Raw genomic sequence first — 25,571 nt, 5'->3', positions numbered from 1 at the left:
AATCCAGCGTCCCCGGCCAGGCACACAAAGATGGCACTCAGCCGTACGTGCTCCCGGGTCCAGAACACGACAGCAGGCACCCCTGGTGCCAGCCTGGCAGCACGGCCCAGGCAGAGGGGTTGGTGCTCCGCACACATCTGCGCTGGGCTAAAGTAGCCTGGGAGGGGGGCAGGAGGGAGAAACAGCTTGGAGGCAGCGTGTCTGAGCAGAGCAGCCCACCACCAAGTTATGAACTAACAGATAAAGTCTCGTCAAGACCAAGAGCATGTTAGCCTGAGACATCCTATGGACAAAGAACACTCTGGAGCGTGAAATTTAGGAAACAGTAAGAGTTTTTGTGCCTGTCCCGCTCCGGACGTACCCTGAAACAAAGGCAGCAGCCCTTCCAACAGCCTATGTTATGGGCTATGGGAACTGCTGCAAATGGCTCTGGGGGTTATTTCCAGATGACTATTCACAGATGATCCAGGCTTCAGACTCTGCTGTGCCCAGGATGAGTTATGGAAAGGGACGTACAGCAGAGCAGTTACACAGAGATGTACTGGTCACACACAGACTAAGGGCAAGCAGCTGCCATGAGGGAATGGGTCAGGTGGAGGAAGAAAGATTCACCTTAAACTATCTCCCTGCTCCGCAGTGCTCAGAGTGATGGCATCCTGTCCCACATGGCACTAACCAGGCACTTGTGGGGATGGGGGCTTTATACTAAGGCTGGATGTCTCACTGAAAGACAAGTTCATGTACAAGTTTCTGGCTTAATGCTGCACTCACAGCTGCCTGCTCATAGCCATGTGTGCATCAAAACTAAAGCAGCAGAGATCAGACTGCAAGAGACCTGCCCGACTGGGGAGCTCCAGACCAGTGCTCCTGAGGCTCCAGGAGCCCCTTCCACCCTCTGTCCCCCACAGACATCAACAGCTGGTCACCCCAGACACCATCAGCCCAGGAGGTACCAACCAAGCTGTACTCAATTCTTCACCCTAAAACTGCATTTCGACAGGCTCTAGCACAGCTGTGCCCACCATGTATTGTCACCACACCAAAAGCCCAACAGAAGTGACACCCAACCCAAAGGACATACGCACAAAAGAGCTGCCTTTTTCAGCCTCGTCCCTTCTTGTATTTCTGCACTGCTCGTCTCCAGCACATCTGGTGTCAGTAACAGGAAACCCTGACACTGAAAAACAATCTAGGGGGAAAAAACAAACCCAAACAAACTCGAAACAGCCGTGCTAAAAATGTGTGCTGGCCAGGGAAACAAGCAGCACCCTCCTACTGATGGGGAACTCGGCTGTGAACTGTCACCAGCTTGTTGCTCTCAAGTCTCACAGGCAGCTTTGTGACACTTGTGAAGGAAGTGGTCACAGCCACAGACACCTCGCAGTGGCTTTTATTCTGCTAGAGCAAGCACCGAGATATTTAACTTTCCTGTAGCTGACAGGAAGCTTTCTGCTAACTTCTTTTATCTTTTGCTTGAAAACTACAGTTCTGAGATGGTGAGAAAAGATGAGAAAAGCATAATTTCTCTTTTTTTCCCCTGTATTGCATCTGTTTGTCCAGAAGCTGGGCTACTGTACTGCCCTTCCCAGCTGGGGATTCCACTCCCAGGAAGACTTCTTGCCCTGGAAGAGGTAAGCATCCAGGACATGCTCTCAGTACCCCTCCCTCCACCAGGGACTGTGCAGGTGAGAAAGCAGCCCCAGCAGCCCAAAAACCCTCGGCCAGGGGCACTCCTACAGAGGTGCACGTGAAGGGCAATGCAGAGCAGCAGCAGAGGCACAAAGGACACCAGATCCTTTTGCCAGCTGGACACGGAGCATGTTTTTTCTTCCCTGCAGAGCACACTTACCCTGCAAAGTGAAGTAGTAAAACTTCTAGAGGCAGCACCTTCCCCAGCCTCCTGCAGCCCTGGGGAAGCAAGAGGAGCGAGTATGGTACCCACAAGTGCCTTTTGACTGTGCATCTTGCACAGTGACCTGACAGATTTGCTGCAAGACCATCCAGATGTCCCCCTTCTTGCCCATCCTGCTCCAGTGGGCCCCTTGCAGCCTGTGTGTGCTACTTGTCCTGTGCTCCAGCCATGCCTCGAGTGTCTGGCTGGGCCTGTCCCGCAGCAGTGACCAGCAGCTGCAAATTTTGGCCAGGCATCACTTCTGACTCCTTGATGAAAGTTTCAGCAACCACAATCAATCCCTTCCTCCACTTTGTTATTCCCAGACAGCCAACTCAGATCGTATCTTCAAGTGCATTCAGTTGAAAGGAAACTCAGATATTATCTTCCCAACTATTTAGAAGGCCTCAGAGATCATTTTTCCCCTGTAATTACAAACATCGCAGCCAGGTAGAACTGCCATTGTTTGCTGCTACCAGCCAGGAAAAATTAGGATATAAACATCCACCAACAAGCCAAAGCAGGGGGACACCTTCAGCAGTGCCTTCCCACACCTCTTGTGTCCTGTGAGCAGGCCCCACCTCAAAGGAAGGCTAGCAGAGAAGAGTAATGGGAATCAAAGGTATAAAACGGATCCCTCCTGGAGGAAGTTGAGAAAGAACAATGTGGGATGCACTGGGGCACTAGGGAGATGGGGAACAAGAGCCCATGCTCTCCTCCAATAAAAAGACCAGAAGCCAAACTAAACCAAATCAGGCTCAAATCGAAACAAAATGGGTTTTCTCAAGGACCCAACGGGGCTGTGAGCATGAATGTTAAAACCTCTTGTGGGTTTAAAAAAAAAAAAGGGGTGGGACAGGACAATTTTATAGAAGGCAGAGTTACCAAGGCAGCGTTTCTGGCTCAAGCAGCACTTGATCCCGGGGATGGCATTCAGGGAAATGATGACTCGCATTCCTCCCCAGGCATCTTCTCCCGGCTGTTACTGGAAAGGGCATATAGGCTAAATATACAGCTGCAACAGGGCAGAGCAAGGGCCTGCCTGCCTCAGGGCACGCACTGTAAAGTGGCTCTGGCTTCGCTTGGGTTTCCAGCCAAAGCAAGCCCCTAAAAACTCTGCTTATAACTCCTGGTTTTGTCTGGAAACAGAGTGAGAGTATAGAAAAATCCTAACATTTAAGTCTGTGTTTAAGGGAATGTAAGCTAAACCTAGTATTAAAATCCACAGGAAATTAAACAACAAAAGTTTATGGAAAAAAAAAAAAGATGGGACTAAGACATCCTTCCATACAAATGCCTTAAGAATGCATATTTGAAGATAAACACAACAGATGTGTGTATATACATACACACACACGCACTCACATACAAACCCTTCATAAGTTTCCAAGATTTAGTAAAAAACAGAACTCAAGGCACCAAGATAAAATAGGGATTTTTGACTCCAACTTTCTCTCTTGTAAGGAAAGTTTTGTATCATGCTGAATTTGTTTGTTTTTCATTCTGCAATGAATAACTATGGGGCTGCAGAAAAGCATTTCAGCAGAAGCCACCCCGCGGGAGAGCCGGGACAGAGGACACGGGGCTGGCAGCTGAGGCACCGGGCGACAAGGCAAGAAAGCACACGAACACAAGAAGCAGGATGTCACTTTTCAAACCCGAGGACTACAAGGCATGAGAGCCTGATCTTGTCTTCCAGAGCAGGCAGGTTGTTCCCCAGCAAGCACCAAAGGACATGTGCAGGAGCAGCTGGCGTGACAGTCACCACTGTGCGTCCTGTCCCCTGGTATCACTCACCATCCACCAGCTGTTCCAAGGCTAATTCACACCCCTTAACGACCTTTGATAGAAGTCACCGAGCTGGAAAGTGGATTTCTATCAAAGAGCAGGTTTCTGCTGCTTCAGAAACAGGTTTAAACCAAGCCACCATCACCAACAGGCGACTGCAGCCTTTGCCCCATGCTCCAAAGGGACAAAGCCATCCCCAAGCCTCCAGCAGCACCTGAAATCTCAGCCTGGAAAAACACTCCCTCCCTAAGCTGCTCAGCTGTAGCGTGCAGGAGATGTTCTCTACAGCTGTAGTCATGAGCACTGAAACCAATGAGCCTAAAAAGATTTACATCTCTTGCTTGATTTCTTAATTGAATTAAAGGCTGAACAAAACCCGTTATGAGGCTTCACAGAATCCACATGGAAGAGAAACAATGAATATCCTAATTGGAGAGGAAGCTTCCATGGGATATCTTGTCTTATTAAGTACTAAAGAGTCCACACAAAAAGACAAAGACCCTGAGGGATAAACTCCCAGGTCCAGCAAGGCAGGAAATCTGGAGTTTCTGCCACGGTTTGGCTTTTGGAGCACATTACATGTTGAACAGGTCACACAGAGGAGTGAGGTGAGCTTTGGTCCATCCTTCTAGCCAAAACTCTATTTTTTTTGTTATTGTTTTGTTTTGCTTTGAATAAAAAAGGCATAAAGCTCTTTCTGTCAACTTAGCAAGTAGAAACTACCAGAGGGGTGAAGGATACACTGAGGGAGCAGTTCTGCAAATCAACTTTTTAGCAAACTTGATCAAACTTCCAAATCCTCTTCTGAAGGAAACCCTTCCAAGGCCACATCTCCTGCAGGACCCTTGCCTGTGTTTTGACATGCTTTTTTCATCACTAGAACAGCATTTGGGCTTCCTCAGGACACACTTGCACCATGGCCACCAGGCAAGTGCTGGCTTTAATGGTATTGAAGTGGGAGCACCAGGGTGTGGGCAGCTTGGGCAGTGCATCCTCCAGTGCCAGGAACACACAGCCCAAGGGCTGCGGGCACCAAACCCAAATCTGAAAAGAAGAGAGTCTTGGTGGAGATTTCATACTCCAGAATCACCTCAAAATGCTGTTTGGCTGGAGTGCTTTGCGGAGACGCAGCCACATTCCAAGGGTTTATAATCACCTTCTGGGTATTCCACAAAATTCCTCAGATAATGAAATATTTCGAGGAGGTCCTCAAAAGTGTTCAGGCACCATAATTTCCTACAGGTTGATGTCACAGCACCAGGGTTGAGTCACTGAGCACAGGAATGGAAGGCAAGGCTTTGGATCTCTCCCCCACCTGCCAAGGACCTGACTGCCAGGCACAGGATCTGCTGCTGCTACCAAGGGGAGGCAAAGCACAAACAGCTGACATTAAGCGGAGACAGGAACCAAGGGAAGCAGCACCAACAAAAAGCCATTTTCAGCACTCCAGTTGCGTATGCAGCAGTATTTATGTTCTTTGTGGCAGCGTAACTAAGGGCAGGGACATTCTGTTTAGAAACATCCCGCTGTTCCATCAGCTTTACCACCCCACCCTGCAACTCCAAGCCAAGGCATTAAGATTCAGCTTTATGGAGTTGCTCAGCCCTGATTTATTACTCAGCTAGCAAGACAGCCATAGCTCTTCATTTAAATATATTTACCCCCCAGTGATTGATGCAGAGCAGCCAGGGCATCAGCCGTGGACCTCCAACTTCTAATGTTTCTCATGAAAACTATTCTAAACACTTCTTGGCAGAATGAGACAGAAATGTTCCAACTTTAACCATCAACCATAAAATGGGAAAGCTGCGAAACGAAGCAGCATTGCTCCCATGTCACAGAAGCAGAGAAGTTTCTGGAGGAGGAATTAACTCCCTGAAGATCAGCAGTTTCCAGCTGGGCAACGCATTCCCTTAAACTTGCAGAAATTCAGGAGTCACCAAAAGCCATCAAATGAACAACCTCTTCCTGCAAGTGCACATTTTTATAGGTTCCATCTCCTCCTCTCGGAGACCAGGAGCAAAGGGCTGCACTGCATCAGCAACACTGTCTGCTCTTCACAGTCACCTCTGGCCCAAGTTGGCCTTCACACAGTATATCCAAAAGCATCACATCTCCAACACCACAAGCTTACCAAGGCAGAAGGACAGTGCATGGCCTCACAGGTCCATCTGCTTCCCAACTGCTCTGGTGTAAGAAGACTGATTTAAATTAAAAAGCAAAGATGAGCACCTCAAAAGACCAGACACTAACAGAGTCTGCATCACATTCCTGCTGCATTAATTTCACTGCATTATATTTGAGCTAAATTATCTTGTTTACCTGTAGTCTGTAATTAAAAAATAACCCTCATCTGGTTTTGACCATGGCCTCTGTGGCTTCAGCCAGGAGCAGGGAAGACTGGAGCTGCTCATCATAGGTCCACTGATGCAGAGATAGCTCCAGCTTTTCTCCCCACCCTGCTCTGGAATTGAGAAATCAAGAGACAAGTTCAATTATTTCAAGGCGAGACAAGACTTCTTCACTGTAATGAGTATCAGTGGGATTTAGGGCTTTTTTTAAACACTAACATCCTGCCCCATCCATATGGATACAGTCACAGTGCTCAACTTCATTCCTTACACCAGGAATCATGCATTGAGGATCTGGCCAAAAAGGGCCAGAGAAACAACCATGACAGCACAAAGCCAGCAGACTGACTAAACACTGTGCAGGGTAACCTGCTCTTCTGTGAGCAGCACAGCACCTCACATGTCAGAGAAGTTCCAAGGGTTGCTCCCAGCAATCCCCCTGCAGCAATTCCAACACAAACATCCTGCCGTTCCCTGAACCCAAATTTCCACTAACAAGAAAGTCCAAAGGACTTAAAAATAGGATCAGACTGCCACCAGACAAGTTATTTAAAACTGGGACCCAAGGACAAACTGGGTAAAGAGCAATCACAGGAACAGGGGGAAGCAGAGAGACTACAAGGACAAGACAAGGAAAACTTATGTTTTTGTTCCATAAGCAGCCACAGAGCCTGAGCAGTGTAACTAATTTGCAACAGCTAACTAGCTGGCATGGTGTCTGGTATCAGACCTCAAAAAATGGTCCTGAGGTTTAGCCACAGCAGAAAAATCCAGTAATTTTTCCCTTCTCTGTCTTGTACAGGTCAGAGGTATTGGAAGCAAGACCTGCCTGTTTATGAGGAAAAAAACCCCAGATTACAGTGTATTTCAAATAGTGTGAGCACAGGCCTCATCCATCTATTCTGACCTGCCAGACCAAGGACTGTGCCCTGCCTTCCCAGCACACTGTGTCCCACAGATTCCTAGGTGACAATCCAGATGGCTGTGAAGGGACAGCAGCATGGACTCACAGCTGCACTCCAACACGGAAGATGGCAACAGCTGTGGCAACAGGAATGAGCAGATTAAAATATGACTTTATGTTATAAAGAGACAAAAAATGGAATAAGATGGGACAGATTCTGTACCAACTTCTTTCACAGTGCAGGGAAACACAGTGGAGCACAGGATGACTCCTTCTGCAAGAATCCTAAGAATGGGGGCAAAGTCATCAGAGTTCCAATGTATGCCCCAGAAAAACAGAGTCAGATGCCATTCTGAGGCAACAAGGAAAATTAAACCAGCACTCAGCTGGGTTTTGTAATAGTTTGAGCCTCTCTGAGTCAAGCATCATCTCTTCCTGCTGCCACACATGATCTGGGCACTCAAAGCCACGCTCCTCTTCATGCCTGCATTTCTTAGCAGGTTAGGGATACTCCAACTGTGTAATCCTGTGTCTCTATGCCCATATTTCCATTACTTGGAGCTCTGCTCCCATAGAACCATCCTCTCTTGCCTTGGGGCATGTAGAGCAGAGCCCAGCCCCAGGCACAGCCTGTGCTGACCTCGGGAAAGAAATGACAACCACCAACCTCCCAGCCCAGCAGCCACCCACAACTGTTCTCGGTGTTCCCGAGAGCATGTAACAGCAGACAAATGCATTTGTCCTTAATCACTCTGAGCATTTTCTTCTGAATCCACCCCCCCAAGTCACTCTCACTTTGATTTCGGCTCAGCACTTGCCTGACCTTCAGTACCAATGTGATGCCCAAATCCTGGTAATTAGTTTAAGAGAGCATCCCATTACTAGTACCCACTGGACTATCCTTGCTGCTAACAGTCACATTCCCATGGCTGTTATTCCCTCTTATATCCTAATAAGTCTACAACACTCTGTAGAAAAACCTGAGGGCTCACTGCTACCAGACAGCACAGGAGAACATAAAACAGTTTAGGGAGAGCACAAGGGCTGTATGGAGAGAGATACTCAAGCACGGCAGGAAAAAGGCAGCCTTGGAGTTGCAGAGAGGCCAAGAAGCTCTGAAGGTGTGTTCAGGCTGCCTTCTCTTTACAGAGCTGCTGCAGATGTGGGGAAACAATTAAACTGCTTATCACAGTATGTCCCATTCAGGCTCCAGAGCGGGAGAGCAATTCCAATCCCCAGGTGGCAAGCGCAGCAATTAGGTACCCAATGACGTGCACCAAAGCTTTGCTTCTGTTTAATTCAATGGTTATATAGTATTTCCTTGGCTCACTGATATTAAAAGATTGCAGGTTCAGGGACCAGCTGAGATCAGTCCTGCAGGATAGAGGTGCACCTTGGATTGTGCTTGGAGGATGCAGAATGGCCCAGATGTGGGCAGGGGACTTACAAGTCATTCAGCTGAGCCAGGTACAAAGCTTGGTCACAACCACCATTTCCTCATCTGGAGGGACTAGGCTCAAAGTTTAAAAATAAAAAAACAACTACACCACAGCCAGGATTTCCACAACAGTCCACCTCTGAAGCACAACTCTGGATTAGCACTTGAGCCTTTTCTGAGCTTCATAATGGGTGGTAGTGGAAAAATGTGGTTTTAGCAGCTCAGTCCATCCCTTATAAAGCAGAGACACTACGCCAAAAATAACCTGGCTTACTAGTTACAGTCACCAAGCACTTGCTTAGCAGCTCTGTGATCAGGGAGCACAACACTGTCTGCTCCACAGCATCACCACAGCCAATTGTTCAAAGCAAACAAATCCAGGTTACAGAACTGAGACACCTTCCACAGAAAAAAATGGGGAAAAAAAAGCTTCCGAAGATAACAGCGATGCCTGCCACTGCAGGGCAGCAGCAGCCAGACTGCCCACTGCCCCTCAGTTATTCCTCAAGACCTCAACCAGGAACTTTGCTCATTGCTGTAGGCTGAGCCTCAGCCCCCCCACCCCCAACAGTATACGATGCTGCTCTTGGTCACACAGGCAACACCTAAAACCTCAAGGTTGCAAATAATGAGCTATAAAAGTCAGAATACCTGAGAATTAAGGTTGTCTGAGAGCTGGTCACAGCAAGCACCACAGTTCCCTCCTTTCCTCCACACCTACTCCAGCTTGTTCTCTCTGCCTTAGAGACAGGCAAGCCCATCACCCTTCCATGGCTGTCAGCAAGCAGCCCAGGAGAGACTAAATCCTGCTCCCAGCACTGCAATGGTGGCAGTGGCAGCAACCCCCTCCCACCCCCAGCAATGATTCAGCCCCTCTGGCCCCGGAGTGGAGGAGGTCCTGGATGGACAGGATCTGTGAAAACCAGTCTACAAAGCACTGGTGAACTGGGAGCCTTTCAGACGCCTGTAACCTGATAAGATCCATAAGATACAGGACATCTTGCTGGGAGAGAGGAGATGGCACATCCTTTGCAAGCAGAGCCCGAGGCTGCCAGCCTTCCATCCAGCCTTTGTGCCAGTCCCAGCATCTCTCAATGCAAGCAGTTAGGGGCTGCTTGGTTTTTAAATACTGACAACCTAAAGCTTTTTAAAAATTCTTTAACTCTTGGAAATGGCTGAACTGCTTTTGCTGAAAAGCTGAAACTAAGCCTGAGGCAGGGACACAGCATGGGAAATTCGGCATGGGAAATTCCAGTGCGAGCAGTTCAGTTCAGGAGTTAAAACTCGACTGCAGCGTCAGACAGTCTCTGCGGCAGGTGGTGTGACCGGTGTCACCCAGACACTCACTGTGGTGTGACCAGTGTCACCCAGACACTCACCGTGGTGTGACCCGTGTCACCCAGACATGCACCGCTGCCCCACGCAGCCCTGCGGAGGCAAAACTGCCCCGGCAGCTAAAGTTTGAGCCTGAATCCACTCCAAATGGGAGTTAATTTGGGGAAGTCCTGCAAGAGGGAGCTCCGGCCAAATCACGGCAACTGGGAGGTGACTCCTTGGGAATGTGCTGTGGGGCTCAGGGCATCTGGACGTGCATGTTCCCTGGCTGCTGCTGCTACGCCCTGCTCCGGCCCAGCCTCCACCTGATAACTCCCCTTGCAGGCAGCTCCATGGGAACATTACTCACCAGCTGACCCACTTCCCGCTGGGAGCTGGGCAGGACTGTGGAGTCGGACAGGGCAGAGGGAGCAGCCAGGACGCCGGAGCCCACAGGCCAGGACAAGGTGCTAGGCAGAATGCAGTCAGGTAGCAATGCAAATGGCACTGTGATTACCATCGCCGCCTCAACTGCTGCCTTTGCTCCAGACTCTAAACTGCTTTAAAACATGAAGGCAGCACCTCCAAACACAAGCCCCGGTTAGCCAAGGTGGTGCCCTCTGAGCAGAGTTTGAAAAGAGCGTTTTGCTGCTGCAAAAAGGAATGTTCCCGAGATCTTTATTTTATGCTGTGGCAGTGTCTGCTCCCTTATGCTCACTGCGCTCCTTCCTTGGGAAAACTATTCCTTTCTTCCACTGCTCTTTCACAAAATCAAGAAACAATCTGAAGAAAAACCGGTAAGAGGGCTCGGGGCAGTGCCTTCAACTTTCTTAAAGATATCAACTATCTACATCAGCAGCGTCCCTACTAAGGTAAAGCACTGAGAACTGGAGATGGGTGCCCCAGAGCACTGCAGACAACATTATCCACACCAGCTGAAGTAGCCAGGCAAAATACCCTGCAAGCCATCGAAGGAGAGGTCTAATAACATCACTTACAAGCCTGTATCTTCTTCTGGGCTTTCCAAGAACCAGTGCACAGAATTGGAGTGGATCAGAAGCAGTGGGATAACACAACTATTCCAACACAAGCACAGCAGTGGGAACTAAAGCTTAGAGGGAAAAGCATCCATAATGTAGTTCCTGAGGCAGGTTTGCTCTGCTTGTAACACACACTGCCAACACACCCAGAAAGCTGCTTAGAGATCAACAGATAAAGCCTTTTCACCATTCAGCCTGTTATTTCATGTAAATCGGGTTGTCCTGCTACAGAACAGCATTTCCATATGAAGTGCAAGGTGCTCAAAAAACCAGGAGCAGTCACAGCAAACCATAGCTGAATCTCTTTGACCCCCCTGAAGACCAGAGGAGCCTGCTCTCCCTTTCCACAGGTGCACATCTGCAATCCAGAACTGCACAATCTTTTCACTCGTGATCTTCTCAAAGTATCACCACCTGACAATAGGGTTTTGTCCACAGAAATAACTCCAGACTCCTCTGGAGATATGAAGTCATGTTTTGAAAAGCAACAGTGCAGCAAATTCAATTAACTAATCGAGTCTGCCTTCTGTTTGGGCACCATGGAAGCAAGATTTCCCAAAGCCCATCCCTGAGATACGGCACATTATTGATGAGGTGTGCTGCTGCAACCCTTCCAGCGTGATCTCTAGGGTCTGCCTCTGCCTTCCCCCTTCTTTTGGCCTCCTGGAGCAAGGAGTCCTGCACAGAGCATGCCATGCTCCAGAAAATTGGGAAAACTACCCTGCTCTTGTCTTGAACCCCGGTAGAGGCTGGAGGGAGTTGCAGAGGACAAGAGTAAACCAAGCCGGAGGCAAACAGTAGCTCTTTAGAGGAATAAACCACTCGTCAGCCTGTCGTGATTGATAAGTACATCTGCCAGTCCCCACCTGCTGTTCACATTCCTGGCATTTCTTTCTGCAGCATTTTTTCCCCAACTGCTGCAGAGGAGATTTAAAGGAAGGGAAACAGGCCCCAGCTTAAACAAAATTAAGAGATATCAGGCCCTGAGCACAGCAGTTTTCTTGCATCACATCGGGGAATCTGCTGAAGGGGTTTACTGCAGGAGCCCTTGCAGGTTCAGGAACTTTTAACGGGTGTTATGTGCTCACCTTTGCTCATTCCTGCCATCATACCTCTATTAAATTCCTGGCAGATAAAGCAAAGGGCTCCAGAAAATTCTCTACAGCCTCCAGCCACTCAGCCGAAGTAATTTTCTGCACTGGTCAACCGTCCCCTAGAACACAAGGGAGGTGAGGGGGAAAACACTCAGCAGCTTCTCCAAAACGGTGATGGCTCCGCTGCCTTTCCCGCAGCTGATGAGCACAGGCAGCTGGAAGAGCAGGCAGGACAGCTGTTCAGAGCAACAGCAGATATTGCTGGAAGGGCAGGAGCAGAAGTGTAGTTCTGTTTTTCAGCCCTGGTCATGGGCTGGAAGTTCCTCCTTTTCATCATTATAGTGATGGAAAACTAACCAGCACAATTATAGCAGAGGGTGGAACATGAACCTGCTTGTTGCCAGAAGAGGAAAAAGCAGCTTTGAGGAGCTCTCAGGAGTTCACTGTCTAAGTTTCCAACCCCTCTGTCAAACTAGATCAAAATTAGCTATTAGGATCAAATTTATTAGAGCGCATACCCGTACTGAAATCCTACCAGGCTGGTTGCCGCAGGGAGCCAAGGCAGACAGGCTTCTGGAGCTCGGGTGCCCCAGCACCCACCTAAAGCGATTTCCTTTCACCAAAAAATGAACTCACACACAACTGCAAACAAATCTATGAGGTTTTACTCATTTGCAGTCTTTGGGGAAAGGAGGGAGGAGGCAGCAGGAAACAAACACAGTTTTCCCCACGCCTGGAAGAGAAGCAAAATGCGAACCAGGTTTTTATTTTCAGCCCAGGGTGATTATTTCCATGGCAGGCAGCACCACTCCTTAGGGCAGAGAGCACAGCAGAGCCTTTATAAAGCAGGGAGAACACAATAGAAAACCTGACTGATCCCAGACACTTCTGAGGAAGAGCCCAGCCCTGTGGCTCAGCAAGGACACCCCAAACCTCGGGAGCATCAGCCACACCTTTGCAGAGCAGCTTCCCAGACAGTTTTTGAGTGTATTTCCCAAAGCTGCCACACTCACTCCTAGGAGGGAGCCCAAAGTTAGTGGTGGTGAGGGGAAGGGGAGGGCAAGCCAGGGGTGAGCAGTGTTTGATTAGCCAGCTAATGCGTGCAGCTGTCCTCCGGTTTTACAGCCCTTGGAGGAAATTTAAACAGGAACTTTCTATAAATTAACTGCCCATAAAATGAGCATGTTTTCTCAGCACACCAGAAGGTCGAGAAAGGTCTGCTCAGCCCCCCCCTTTCCCAGGACATGGCAAACAGCTCCACAGTTGCTGTTTCTCTTTCTGAAGCAGGAGAACGTGGATTCAGCCCGTGCAGCAGCGAGCTGGTGAAAGCACGCTTACAAAGCAATCAGAGTCATTCTCCATTCACAGCAAACTAATAATTTATCTTTCCCCTAAAATCCCCAATGCAATCCAGATGTCTAAGTAGTCTTTGTCCCAGAAAGCAAACTATACCAGGGCCTTGGAAAGACAGATCCAGCTCCGCTTGCCAAAGTCCTCCCAAGGCTGTTTATTCTGTAGGAGCAACACGCACATCGATTTCAACCCCTGCCAGGTCTCGAGGCTGCAAGCGATAAGGTGGTTATAGACACTCTCCCCCAACCTTTCTGGCTTCCTCTTCCTGGAGAGGATTATTTAAGAGTTGCCCTTAGGGATTTTCTGTTGATAAAAATGCACCTGACATGTTCCCAGTTTTGAAGAAACCAGGAGGATGGGAAAAGCCAGGGTGAAGCCAGTGCAGCAAACATGGGAAACAAAAGAAATAAAGCAAATTGCTCAGAGTGCATGAGGAGGACAAGTGTGTGTGTGTGGTCACCCCAAGCCATGGGAGGAGAGCCCGTGGCAGCGAGGACTCTGGAAAGGGCTGTTTCACAGGGGGACAGGCGGGATCATCCCAGGAAAGGAAGAAGGAGGCATTTGGCAGAAGGGCTGAATTCCTCTGGCAACAAAGGGTAAATGCACAGCTGCACCTGTCCTGGGGTAAGGGACCCAGGCCAGGTGGGGAAGGGGATCACAGCCTCCCCCCAGCATCCTGCTCTGGGACTGCCAGGCAAGAGCAGCAGGTTTCCGGGACACACACACACACACACACACTCAGCACAGAGCCCTCTTGGAATGCTGGTTCTCCCAATCTGCCAGCAGCAGCCCAGGGGTGCAGCACGCCAGGAAAAAGCTGTCCAAAACACCTATGGAAACGTTTGGAAGAGCTGAAAATATGAGTTTGGGAAAAAAAACCCCACCAATCAGCCATACAACTCTTCCAGGAATATTTTAAGTGTTACTGTAGTTGCATTCCAGTCCCTGAGTATATCTTCTATAAATAAGTATTTTAAGTCACTTTGTATAAAAATTCATTATATTACTCAAGTGCAGTGCAATGCTTCCCATTTCAGACCTGCAGGCTTCCAGCCAAAATTGCTGCTGATTTTTAAAGCTGTGCCGTGTTACCTAGGGCATGGGAGTTTTTTTCAGGTGCTTTCCTACAAACACATTTATTCTGTATTATAACATCAAGCCCTGTGGATTAACACACCTTTATTCACAACCCAACAACAATGGGTTTATTTTAAAATCTATGCTTTTTTCCCCCTCTTTTACAGGCAAACAAGCAAAAGAAAATACACCAGTAACTCTGCATGCAAAGTAACTCTCTCAAGAACTAGGTATTTTTGTCATTGACAAAGCCACAGTACGTCCCACTGGCAGTGATTTCTAGGAGCTCTGTTTGAGCAGAGCTCAGGGCTGCCAGGACACAAGTACTGCACGTAACAAGCCAACTACACTGCAGACATGCCAAAGCTCCCCAAAGGCCCTGCTCCTCTACAGACATGGCAAAGCAGCATGCACAGAGAAAACGGATCATCCTGCGTCCTAACCTGGGTATCCTGTTGACCCACACACTTCAACCCAATCATGCTGCATCCATAGGGATATCCAGCCCTCTTGCAAAAGGGAAAACCCAGACACAGCAATCAAGCTTTTGGAAGGTTTAAAGCATTAGCAAACGGCAGGGTATGGCTGATGAGGGCTGATCCTGCACCCCCAGCTTCCATCCCATCAGGGATACAGATCCTTGAGCACCAGATACCCACAGAACACAGCTTAACTTTCAGAGCACAGATTTCCACCACTGCTTTACAGTACACAGATATTAATATTCACAAACAAATTCAGGCCTGCTTAATCCAAAACACACAGCACTGTGGCCAAGCATGTGTTTTCTTTGGAGAATAGACCAGACACTCCGAGCCTGGCTGCCTTACTTATTTATGAAAGCCAGACTTAAGTCAACCAAACAGATAACAACCAAGCTGAAAGCCCAGTCCTCACCACAAAACCCTCCTGCTCATCACCCTGAGGTACTGCAGTCATCTCCATCAGTGAAGACATGCCTGCAGGGGTGGGTACCTGGGGCAGGTACCTGCCTGCCAGCGTTCCTCGCCGCTATCAGCTAAATCAGCTTGGAGGAACTCCGTGACTGTTCAGCAGGAATGGGGCTACATGACCCCTCTATCTCCTTTTCCATCCTTTACAGCTTAGGCTATAAATTCTTCAGGGACAGCTGTAAGCAGGAGGTCCTGGTGGAGCTGGGACCTCCGCAGGGAGCCACGGCAGTGGTTCCAGCAGCTCCAAGGTAAGGATGCTGGGTAAACCTAAAAACTGTGAAAAATGTTAATTTCTTGCAGTGGTATGCAGACTGCACCTAAGAAGCTGCTTAATTGGACACGGGCAGAGGAATCGAGGCTAAAGTAGAGTGATTTGTCTCAGGGGTTTTCGTCTGGTAGTGTACTCAACACATACCATGCAATTGTAGGGGAGATTTGGGGTGTGGGGACTTGTGAGGCCACCTGTACTGAAGTGACCATAGCAGTGGTACAGTCAGGTAAGGCTGAGACTGCCTGTGTACCAGGAATGCCAGATTTGGGTACGGATATAGCGGAGTTGAAAACGACGAGCAGAAAGTAATAAGGAGCTGTAACCTGGGAGTCTGGGCAGAGAAAGGGAGAGACTGGAGCAAAGAAGAGATGGGTCTTGAAAGAGAGAAAGAAATAGAGAATAAGGTGCAATATAAAGAAAAAAGGAGAGTGAACCTTCTTCCGGCAGGAGCAGGGGCAGTTAGGGACAGCCATGACCCCAACATACTGACTGAATCCCCCAGGACAACCCACTGGACTCTCCCCCTGGTCTGTGTCCAAAAGACTTGCTGTGAGAGGGCAAACCAGGGCGGACTCGCACCCTACCACGAAGTGGCACAGGGGGGAAGGGTGAGAGATTTGCCATTCAGCAGCGGTGCCATTTGTCAGATTTAGCAGTAGTAATTACAAGCTTTAGAATCCTAAGTGTGCAAAAAGCTCTAACTGGAAATTAGTACCAGTGCTGTTTATTAGCGAATCAATTAAACAGTCAATAACTCAACGAGCTTCTCAGTAGAGTGTTGCTTCATAATCAGCTGCAGCTCCAGCCGGCACCCCAAAGGGGCTGGATCAGCCTGGGGCTCAGTAGGATCCCCTGGCCCGGGGGTTGGGGCTGGATGCTGACCAGGCTCCTTGGTGGAGAGGTTAAGCCTGCGTGGGCAGAGGCAATCTGGGCTTGTGTTACACGTCTGCACAACACCGACCCACCACCGAAAACTGTGCATGCCACCGCCGCAGCGTGAACACACCACTGGCCACACTTTTAATAACTTCTAATAATAATCTGGGATAAAGAGCTTAGAAGTTGGAAGTGCCTGTGTAAAGCACACCTGCAATTAAAGGGACACTCCTCAACCACACCACGTCAGCAAGAGCAGAGAGCTGGCCAGGAAGGATGGGGCCTTCCATGTGTCCTCCCACTCTTTGAGCAGGACTGACCTAAATCCTTCCCCTTTCAGATTCCAGTGACAGGAGGAAAATGAGCTGGTCTCATTAATTTCCCCTCCTGCTGCCTGGTGAACTTGTCTGCAGCAAAAAAAAAATAAAAAAAATTATTCAAAGCTATGCTGGTGACCTGGCAACTCAAACCTTCTGTGGAGCAAGAGGCACAAATGACCTGCTGCAGCATCGCTCGCCCCATGGCCAAGCTCTGCGCTCGCCTCCCAGAGCTCCTCAAGTTATTCAGCTGTGGACTTTTTGAAGATCCAGTTAGGACACCAGCAAGGAAACTGTTCCTCTGCAGGGCAGTTGATGCAACAGAAGGGCACGTAGTCCATGGACAGCTGGTGGCTCAGAAGGGACTTCTCTGATATGCAGGAGACCCTGAGACTGCCATTCTGCACGACACAGGCAATGCCACCAACTCCTCGCTACCAACTCCTCCCTGCAGCTTCCTCGGAGCCTCACTGGAGCCAAGTACTCCAGGACACCCTATTTTCCTGTGTTTTCCAGAGTTCAAGTTGATTTTTTAATCTGACAGTAACAGTAGACGCCTATAAAAAAACCCCACAGTGTCCTGAGCAGCTCCAGAGTCTAAAATAAACATGCCAAGTCCTGTTTGTGATGGAGTAAAAATAGCTTGTTTCTCATACCTTCCCAGGACCTCTGCTTCATACACAAAAGCTTCACAGGTTAACTACAAAAATATCAGCTGTGCAAGGATTGTCTTGATTTGAGCTCTGCACTGTTTGAAGAGTTCAGAAAACCACCTTGGCCCCGCACAGAAGGCATGAACCCTCAAAGCTCATCTCCCGCCCAGGGCTAAAGGCCAGGCACTGCCAATTCCCTTTAATAGAAACTACTGTCCTTCTGGAGAAAAAAAAAAACCAAATAAAAAAAAATCCACAAACGTCACTGGAATTACATCTTGTGCTCTTTCTTGGCTGGATACTTTTTAAATTACACTAACTGTAAAATCTAGTGCAAAGCTGTGCTGCAGCTGGGACGGGCTCCCCAGGAAGCGGAGCAAGCACAATCTGCATCAAAAGGAGAAGAGAGACTGTGGCTGGTCTGGCTCACCATAAGAAACACCACTTCATAGCAAGTTCTGCTAAATTAACTTTTTTCCAGGGCCTAAATGTATCTCACCTGGCACCTGTGATGCTCAGGCCTGAAAAGAACAGAAAAACAAGAGAGCAGCACAGCAGGAAAGCCATCACGACACTGAGTTTAATCATTACATCATTTATAATGACAGCTCCTCTGGACCCACAAGCAAGGGCCAACCTATTTATGACTTAGGCTTAAAAAAGGGCCAGAGGAGAATCTGCAATGCATCTGAAGCGTGCTGGTATTTATACAGGCACTAAAAGACACCCAGGGAAAAGGCCAGGCGTGCCTGTCCCCAGCCCCGCGGGCCAGGCTCACAGGAGCCACCGGCCCCAGGAGCCTTCCCAGAAACAGCCAGCACATCTCCCTACAAGGCAGTGGTGCCAGGGGCACATGGAGCCGTCCATCTGCTGCTGTCCAACCCGCCCCAGACAGCACAAGGTAAGGCACTGGTTGTGGGACCCCCAGAGACCACCTTCACCAGCCATACCCACCTACGACCACCACGCTCCTAGGATTCATCTGCATAAAGCTGGGCTCAAATTGAGGAGGCATAAATTAAGCAGCAATTTGGGGCTTTGGGTGAGACACAGAGACATCTCAGAAGAGCTCTTAACACAGCCACACTCATTTGAAGTGACGGGAACAAGAAAAACTAATTTGCCTGCTAAATACTGATTTAGTTTAGTTGGTCACATAAAAAAGCTCTACATTTTTACTTCAGATTACGTCCTTTACCATGCCCACATCATGTTAAAGGCCAATGGGATCTGTTACACAGGTCTCTAAAGTTTCTACCTCTTCATTAAAGTCAATCTTGCACCTTGCCTTGAGTCAAAGACTTCAAGAGATGGGAAAGCCATCGTCTCGCTCCAGCTACTCCTTCCCATTATTAAGCACCCTAGTAAATAAATGAGGAAAAAAAAATGCACCTTTCCCAGATTTTACATTATCTGGCTGCCTCCCCCTCTTGTTATACACAGACTTTCATCATTTATGGTCAAAACCATTTCAGAGAACAAGGAGAGCGATCTGCTGCTTTCCAGCCCTCTTGTCCCACCTGCCTACACACTGTCACTGAAGGGTCACCTCACCAGATGCTTCAAGGTAAAAATCACAGCTTGTCTTATTTACATTAATATTTTGTGTTACTGGTACATAAATGCTGCTGCTTTCAGAGGAAGCTTCTCTCAAGTCCCCTGCTCTCCTCGCCTGCCATCGCTTCGCATTCTTTCAGCTTATTCTGAAAGGGATGGACTCCTGGAAAAAAATTTTCTTATTCTTACCTGGTAGGCACTAGTATGGCAGCTTGTGGGGAATCTTGGCTGGGCCAGGACCCCTGGTATAGAACAAGAAACTGGCTGAGAATGGAGGCCCTGGTCCTGACAATGTACTGATGCATCCTGAGAGAGCAGAGGAGCAGCAGGAGAGAGCTGTCCCGTGGGAACGGGGAACACTGTCTCATGAGAAGGAGGACTTGTTTTGAACAGAGTGACTGAGAAAAATATAAACAACAAAGGAAAACAGGGACAGGTGCACAGAAGTGTTGTGAGAAAGTAGGACTGAGAAAGTCCAGAGAAAGTCCAGCTAAAATCTACCTATTAGCTGTGAGAATTGTAGTTTGTGCATTAAAGCTGACCTATCTGTGTGATATACGTGTACAAAAAGAACTGTATTTAAGAGGCTGTAAATCACAGCTCGTGGCTGCTGCTGCTTCCTTATTCTTTCCAATAAACTTTCTTGCTGAATATTATATGTCCTAGTCCGTCCCAACAACAACAGCAGCTCAGTCACCAAACAACTGACATGCCAATAGTCTCACCTGTATGTGCAACCCAGGATGTTGGATCACACTTCCACCCTCTAATGCAGTGCATCATGCTTCCTTCCTACACTGAGGCACTTTTCCTCCTATTCAGTGGCCTACGAAGATCTCAAGGGATCATGCAACACAGAGCCCATGAGCAGCACTCATTCCTCGACGTTGGCAAAGACTTGGTAACTCAGAATTCTGTAGAGAAAGGAATGGCTGAACCTTCTTCCTGACTCTTCCTCGCTGGCCAGATGTTCCCTGTCCTGCTTGAAGATCCACAGCAGCATCACAGCCAGCTTCATGGTCATTTTAAGCTGGTGTTAATTCCCAAGGAATTTCCACCTCTCCCATCCCACTCCTCTCTTCCCTTTGTGCTGGTACAGGTGTTACAGCTGCACAGAAAAGTGGATGTGGGAACTGACACACATTAAAGGAACGCAGCAAGAGAAACAAGAGGCCAGTTTGCATCTGGCTCAGCTTCCTGGCTGGATACAGGGTCTGCAGGACCACTTCTCTTTTCCCGTACACCACCACAAGGAAAAGGCAGGACCTCTTCTTCCTTCCAGAAGCACCAGCTCAAACCAACCAAGAAGCTGAGCACACCAAGCTTGGACCCTGCTGTCCTTGCAAGAGCACTGCACAAAGACACTAAGGAAAACCCAAACAATTCCAAAGATAGAGAGAAAAAGAAATTAAACTGACTTTAGCTGGACTTCTCCAATTCATTTCCCACTATTGTCCTAACCAGCACCCAAGCAGCACATACTGAGAGCGAGGGCCACCTCCCACAGCCAGCTGCATCCTGGTAGCAGGCAGCACAACTCCCTTACAGCAGCAGTCTCCTGACTGGATCTATTCCACATTAATAGTCTGCTTGAGCACTTCTGGGCAAACTGCAGCAAGCAGGCGAGTGACCTGACGCAGGTTGCTTTTCAGCCACTAAGCCACTTAAAAAGACATCTAAAAATACATGAAATGCTTTTCTCATGTGACTTTTCTAAGCAAGGGACTGCTCGAAACCCTGCCAACCACAAATGGAACGAGATGCCACGGCAAGACCTCTTTCCTGCACCAACAGCCTCCACATCAACAACTTGTTTGAGTCCAGGAGACCAGCCTAAGATAAAAACCTGGAGCACTATGCTTGGCTGCATCAGCTCCTGATGTAGCACTGTTCTCCCCACAGGGCTGTGCTTCCGTTCAGGATCACCACCCAGATGGGGAGCTGCAATGTTTTGCTGTGCTTCTGCTCCAGAAGGATCTTTAACTAGTTACACCCAGAAGAGTACAAATGTACACTTCTCCCCACCAAGCCTGAAGAAAAAAATAACTTCCCAGCTCTGCTGACACAGGTAATTCCTCTCCACTGAGGAGAGGAGGTAAATAGGACAACTGTTTGCCTTTGAAAGTGCTTTGCAAATCAGTTCAGCTGGCTGCTGCCACAAAGCCCAAGCAGGAAGACACTGGCCACTTCAGTTACTTCAGCTGATTCTCAAAAGCCTATGTCCTTACAGTAGATTTACATCAAATTTCCCATCAAGACTCTTCCTCCACTCCCAGAGGGGAGCAGAGAGCTTTTCTGCTCTTTTGAGATGTGGACCCACGTGCTTACAAGTTTCTGTACATGCCTGTGTCTGCCTTGAACCAGAGCAAATACTGACACTGGGAAATCATAGGTGTCTGCTCCTGGATCAGTTCAGGCTGCAGAGCTGAGCCACGTGCTACTGGAGCTGAGGGTGGCTCTTCCTCGCTCCAAACCAGACACCTCGCCGTGTGCCAGGCAGCCCCAAGCTTCAGCTGACCTTTTCCAGTTGGCACAGCCTACGACTGCTGGTCCCAAACAGGGCTTAGAGTCAGCTGCACAGAATTCACTGAGAATCACAGTCACTGCTTAAAGAAGAATCTCACCCTGAACACTTGCCTAGGGAGTCAGCTTAGCCAGCCTCAATTCCCATATATGACCAGAAATGAGGACTTCAGCACGTGAAGCTTTCTGCTGGGCTCCCAGCTGGAGTGACCACGCCACACACTACACCAGTCCAAAAGGCACTCACTGGGCAGAGCTCTGCACCCAGCCTTGCTCTCCACGTTCTCCCTCATGCTGGTGGTGGACTGCTTTTCCAGCAGGATCTGAGCTGACCAACTCATCATAAAAACACAGGTACGTGTGGCCAAGGTGTGCCTTCAGAACTGCCCCTATCTGCAGTACCTCGATTTCATCTTAACTTCAGGAAAAAAATCAAACCCTAAACCTCACTGCCTCCTCTGTTCCCTGCCTTTCTTTGTGGCGCAGGGGAGAAGCTGCCTCAAACGATCTCCTGAAGCATCATATCAAGCCAAAGGTTTTGAACCAGCGTGTGAACAGACTGTAAGAAATCCATAAAAAGTGCAGAAAGGCTTACCTGGAGGCGGCAGGATTAAGTTCCCTATACAAAGTTATGCACCTCCAGGGGAAGCTTTAGGAGCCCACAATTCAGGGAAGAGAAAAAGGCTGGAGGCCGCTGAGCTGGGTCATGCTGGAGCAAAGCACACAGCACCAGGATGCAGCGCAGAGGTCTGCAGGAAACAGCTTCTTCCTCTGACAGCAGGACAGCACCACGACCCCTCTCCCTTGGGATACCCACGGGCCAGGCACAGCTGACTGCCAGCCCAGGCTGAGCTCACACAGCCACGTCCAGTCACCGCGGCGCCAGCGAGAGATGCACGGCCCTACCTGTCCCGGCAGGTCCCGGCTCTGACCCGCCACTGCTGGGGCAGGGGAAGCAGGAGGTGGAGGAGAGCAGCACTTGCACCATTCCCACTTGACCCAACGACCAGGACATTGGAGGAGCTTTGGTGGAGCAGCACAGAAGGAAGACAAGGGTCAGGATTCCAGTTTCCAGGAATAATGGGAGTGCAGTGCGGTGATACCAGCGCTGGGACGCTGGTTTGAGGGGAGGGTGGTGACTGAGCCACATCACAGGCTGTGTAGTGCTTCTAGACTGCAGGAGCTCTCTGATCAAGACTTTGAGCAAACCTTCTCACGCCCGAATTAGCTGAGGTAATCACGGAGTACTTCCCTGTGCCATGTCCAGCACACAGAACTGCACACAACTTTTATCCTGCCTTATCACCATTACAGCACAGGGGAGCACCGCTGCCTTCTCAAGGCTTTAGTTCCACAATATACAATTTTACATCGTTGCCAGTAGCAAGCAAAGCCCTTTTTCATGTTAGATTCGACTGCAAAGTTTTCATGAGGCTACAAAGCCCTATTATACTTTTTTTACAGTTTAGTGCCAAGGGTTCATGAGTTTTGCATGCAACATGTTGCTTTAGCTTTCTCTGGACATTTCTGAAGGAGATTCGTATTCATCTTTAACAACTGTTGTTCTTAGAGGTTCAAGTTTCTTACCTCCCAAAAGGCTGACCTCTGACATACAAACAAAATTTTATTCTAAGATGTGATGAAGTCTTTCCTGAAAGAGCAGTCAGCACAAGGCTGCTGGCACATGGATAAACATAAAGCAGTGGCTTCACAAACACCACTGCAAACACAAAATTCCCTGTGCAGGGAACACAAAGTTTCACATTTTGGCCAAAGAGTTCACTCTAGATAGCTGAACTGATACCATACAAACATGTAAGGTGCCACAGCACAGACTTCTGTGTTAGATTACATGACAAAGTTAGTCCAATCATTCTGTATTATTGCCACCAACAAAAACATTAGTGCCCAGCCCGAAAAACACCTGATCTGACCTGGACACCCATTAAAATAAGACTGATTGCCCTATTCCTGATGCTTTATTCCACACAGGATGGACAGGTATGTGTTGTGATCGCACTCCAAAACTTGCAGGACCACTTATACACCTCATGCTACAGCTACTCTGTGCACAAACACCACACAGCAGAAGCTTTCAATGAACTCAAAGTGAGAATTAATAAATCAATAATACAAGTTGTTTGCACCCATTAAGTTCAGCTGATGCCAGTACTACTGAAATTATACTTTCCAACATGTCTTAAAGCATCCGCTACTGTACAGCGTGCAAGAGAAAGGAAAGATGCCAAGGAGTTTTGGGAGAACATTGGAAAAGGGGGCTTCGAATTTTAGGAAAAATACTAGAGGAAGATTCTTTGAACCAGCACAGTCCCACCCTCATCTCCAGGACAGTCTTTACCTGCATCTGTAGAGGCAGAAGTCTGATTTTTAGAGAAAAAGAGACACAGCTACACTGATTCTGTGTAGCTTTCCAAGAGGATCCTGTGAAGTTGAACTGAGAGAAGGTTTTAGAATAACCACCTTTTATCCCCTAATTCAGGCCCCAGGCACTATCATAAAAATTCCATTAGAAATATTTCCTTTGGGGTGGGGAAACACCATGCATGGTCTGTCATGCAGGAATCAGCTCCTACAGCACAGAGGCCTCACAGAGGTCAAGATCTAACCAGAAAGCCTAAGGGACTCGAACAGGGAATCACTACAACCTCAAATATGCTTCTTACTACCCACCTGGATGCCCACACCCATATAAGGCCTTCCTGTAGGAATCCCAAGAGCCACAACACAAAGATAACAGATCACACCTTAACACTTCTGCACATTATTTCAGCAACACTTAGAGAAGACCTGATGAAACTTTTTCCTAGAAATTCCCAGCTAGAGACCAGCACTGAAGAGTTGCTTTAGAAAAAAAAGTTTATAGGAGAGGCACAGAAGCCCTGTTGGAAAAACCCAGCAACTATTTCCATCCCGATTAAAGGAGAATCTGAACAGCATCTTGGACTGCTAAATAACCAAGCACTAGGGACAGGAATCTCAGTCCCTTCTCCCCTGAAACTGAGAAGTCCCAAAGAAGCCACACATGCAAGGAAATCCTTTCAGGGACTCATGGAAGCTCTAGGAAGAGATGTGTTTCCTGATGAGCGTGAAAGAGTCCATTTGGGGGCTGAACTTGCACAGGAGGGAAGAATTAAGCAGTGCCACCCCAGCTCAGAGAGCCCCTACACCACCACCTGAAGTTGTGACAGTGGCACAAGGCTTTCACATCACCTGTTGTAATTCAACACTCCATTGGAAAACTGCTGGTTCAAACTATCACCCAGCCTCTTCTTACTCAAGCTCATCCAAAGATCAATCCCTAGCCCTTGGGTCTGATATAAAATGATCAGTATCTCCTACTAGAAACCCTCATCAAAATTACCAAATGCTAATCCCCACCCTTAAGGAACACACTTCACAGAAGATTAAGCTTTCTGAAGTTGAAATGCACAATCTAGTTCAAAAAAAAAAAAAAAAGAAGAGCCCAAGTGAATTCAGCACCAACACGTCCAGCACTTGTGTCACCTGTAACTGCACAAGAGTAAACTGAAACCTCTCCGTAAGCACTTTTTCACCCCCAAGGAGGGAGGGCAGGAATGAGGAGGGAAGGCAGGAATGAGGAGGGAAGGCAGGAATGCCGCTTGTCAGGTCCATAACAAGGAGCACCTGCACCTTCAAGTACTGCAGGAAGGGGCTCCTCAGCCAATTTGCTGGAAAGCTCCACGGAGCCAGTATCCAAAATATTTCAGAAGCTGCCCACATAACCCTCTGTGAATTGAGCCCTTCTCAGAAAGCACAGCAGGAAAGACACATCGTAACACAACAACTCGAGGTTGCAGTGATGGCAAAAGCACTGTGGTGAGACCACAACACAAGAAAAGGGCAAGAGAGAACTCATTAGTGGAAACAGTCAGTAAAATACATCTTTATGGGTCAGATGAGGCCGGGAACCTGGTTTTCTAAAGAAAACCCCAAAACAAAGCTGAACACTGCGGGGCTGGGACAAGTTTTACTGCTATTTCCAAGCCTCACTCTGTGCATGTCCAGGTTTGACAGTACTTTGAATCCCACCAAGAATTACCCTCCAGGCCTAAAGGATACCTGCAGGACAATGAAACTGGGGGGACAACTCAACCCTGAAGAAGAAAATATCTGTTATGGCCAAGAGCAC

The 25,571-nt window shown here is 48.4% G+C and overlaps 1 protein-coding gene and 1 long non-coding RNA gene across 3 annotated transcripts in view; one reads left to right on the top strand and one right to left on the bottom strand.

Annotated features, from left to right (window-relative positions):
- The window catches only part of DAG1 (dystroglycan 1), a 50,563-nt gene that overhangs the window by 20,960 nt on the left and 4,032 nt on the right, over nucleotides 1-25,571 (bottom strand). The window lies entirely within an intron of this gene.
- LOC135420441 (uncharacterized) lies at nucleotides 18,574-19,533 on the top strand. The gene is made up of 2 exons (XR_010433520.1): nucleotides 18,574-18,887; nucleotides 19,074-19,533. It is a non-coding gene; the product is annotated as an uncharacterized LOC135420441 (long non-coding RNA).

This window comes from Pseudopipra pipra, chromosome 11, assembly GCF_036250125.1.
Source record: "Pseudopipra pipra isolate bDixPip1 chromosome 11, bDixPip1.hap1, whole genome shotgun sequence".
In the NCBI taxonomy this organism is placed as follows: domain Eukaryota; kingdom Metazoa; phylum Chordata; class Aves; order Passeriformes; family Pipridae; genus Pseudopipra; species Pseudopipra pipra.
This window is presented reverse-complemented; position numbering and strand designations above follow the sequence as displayed.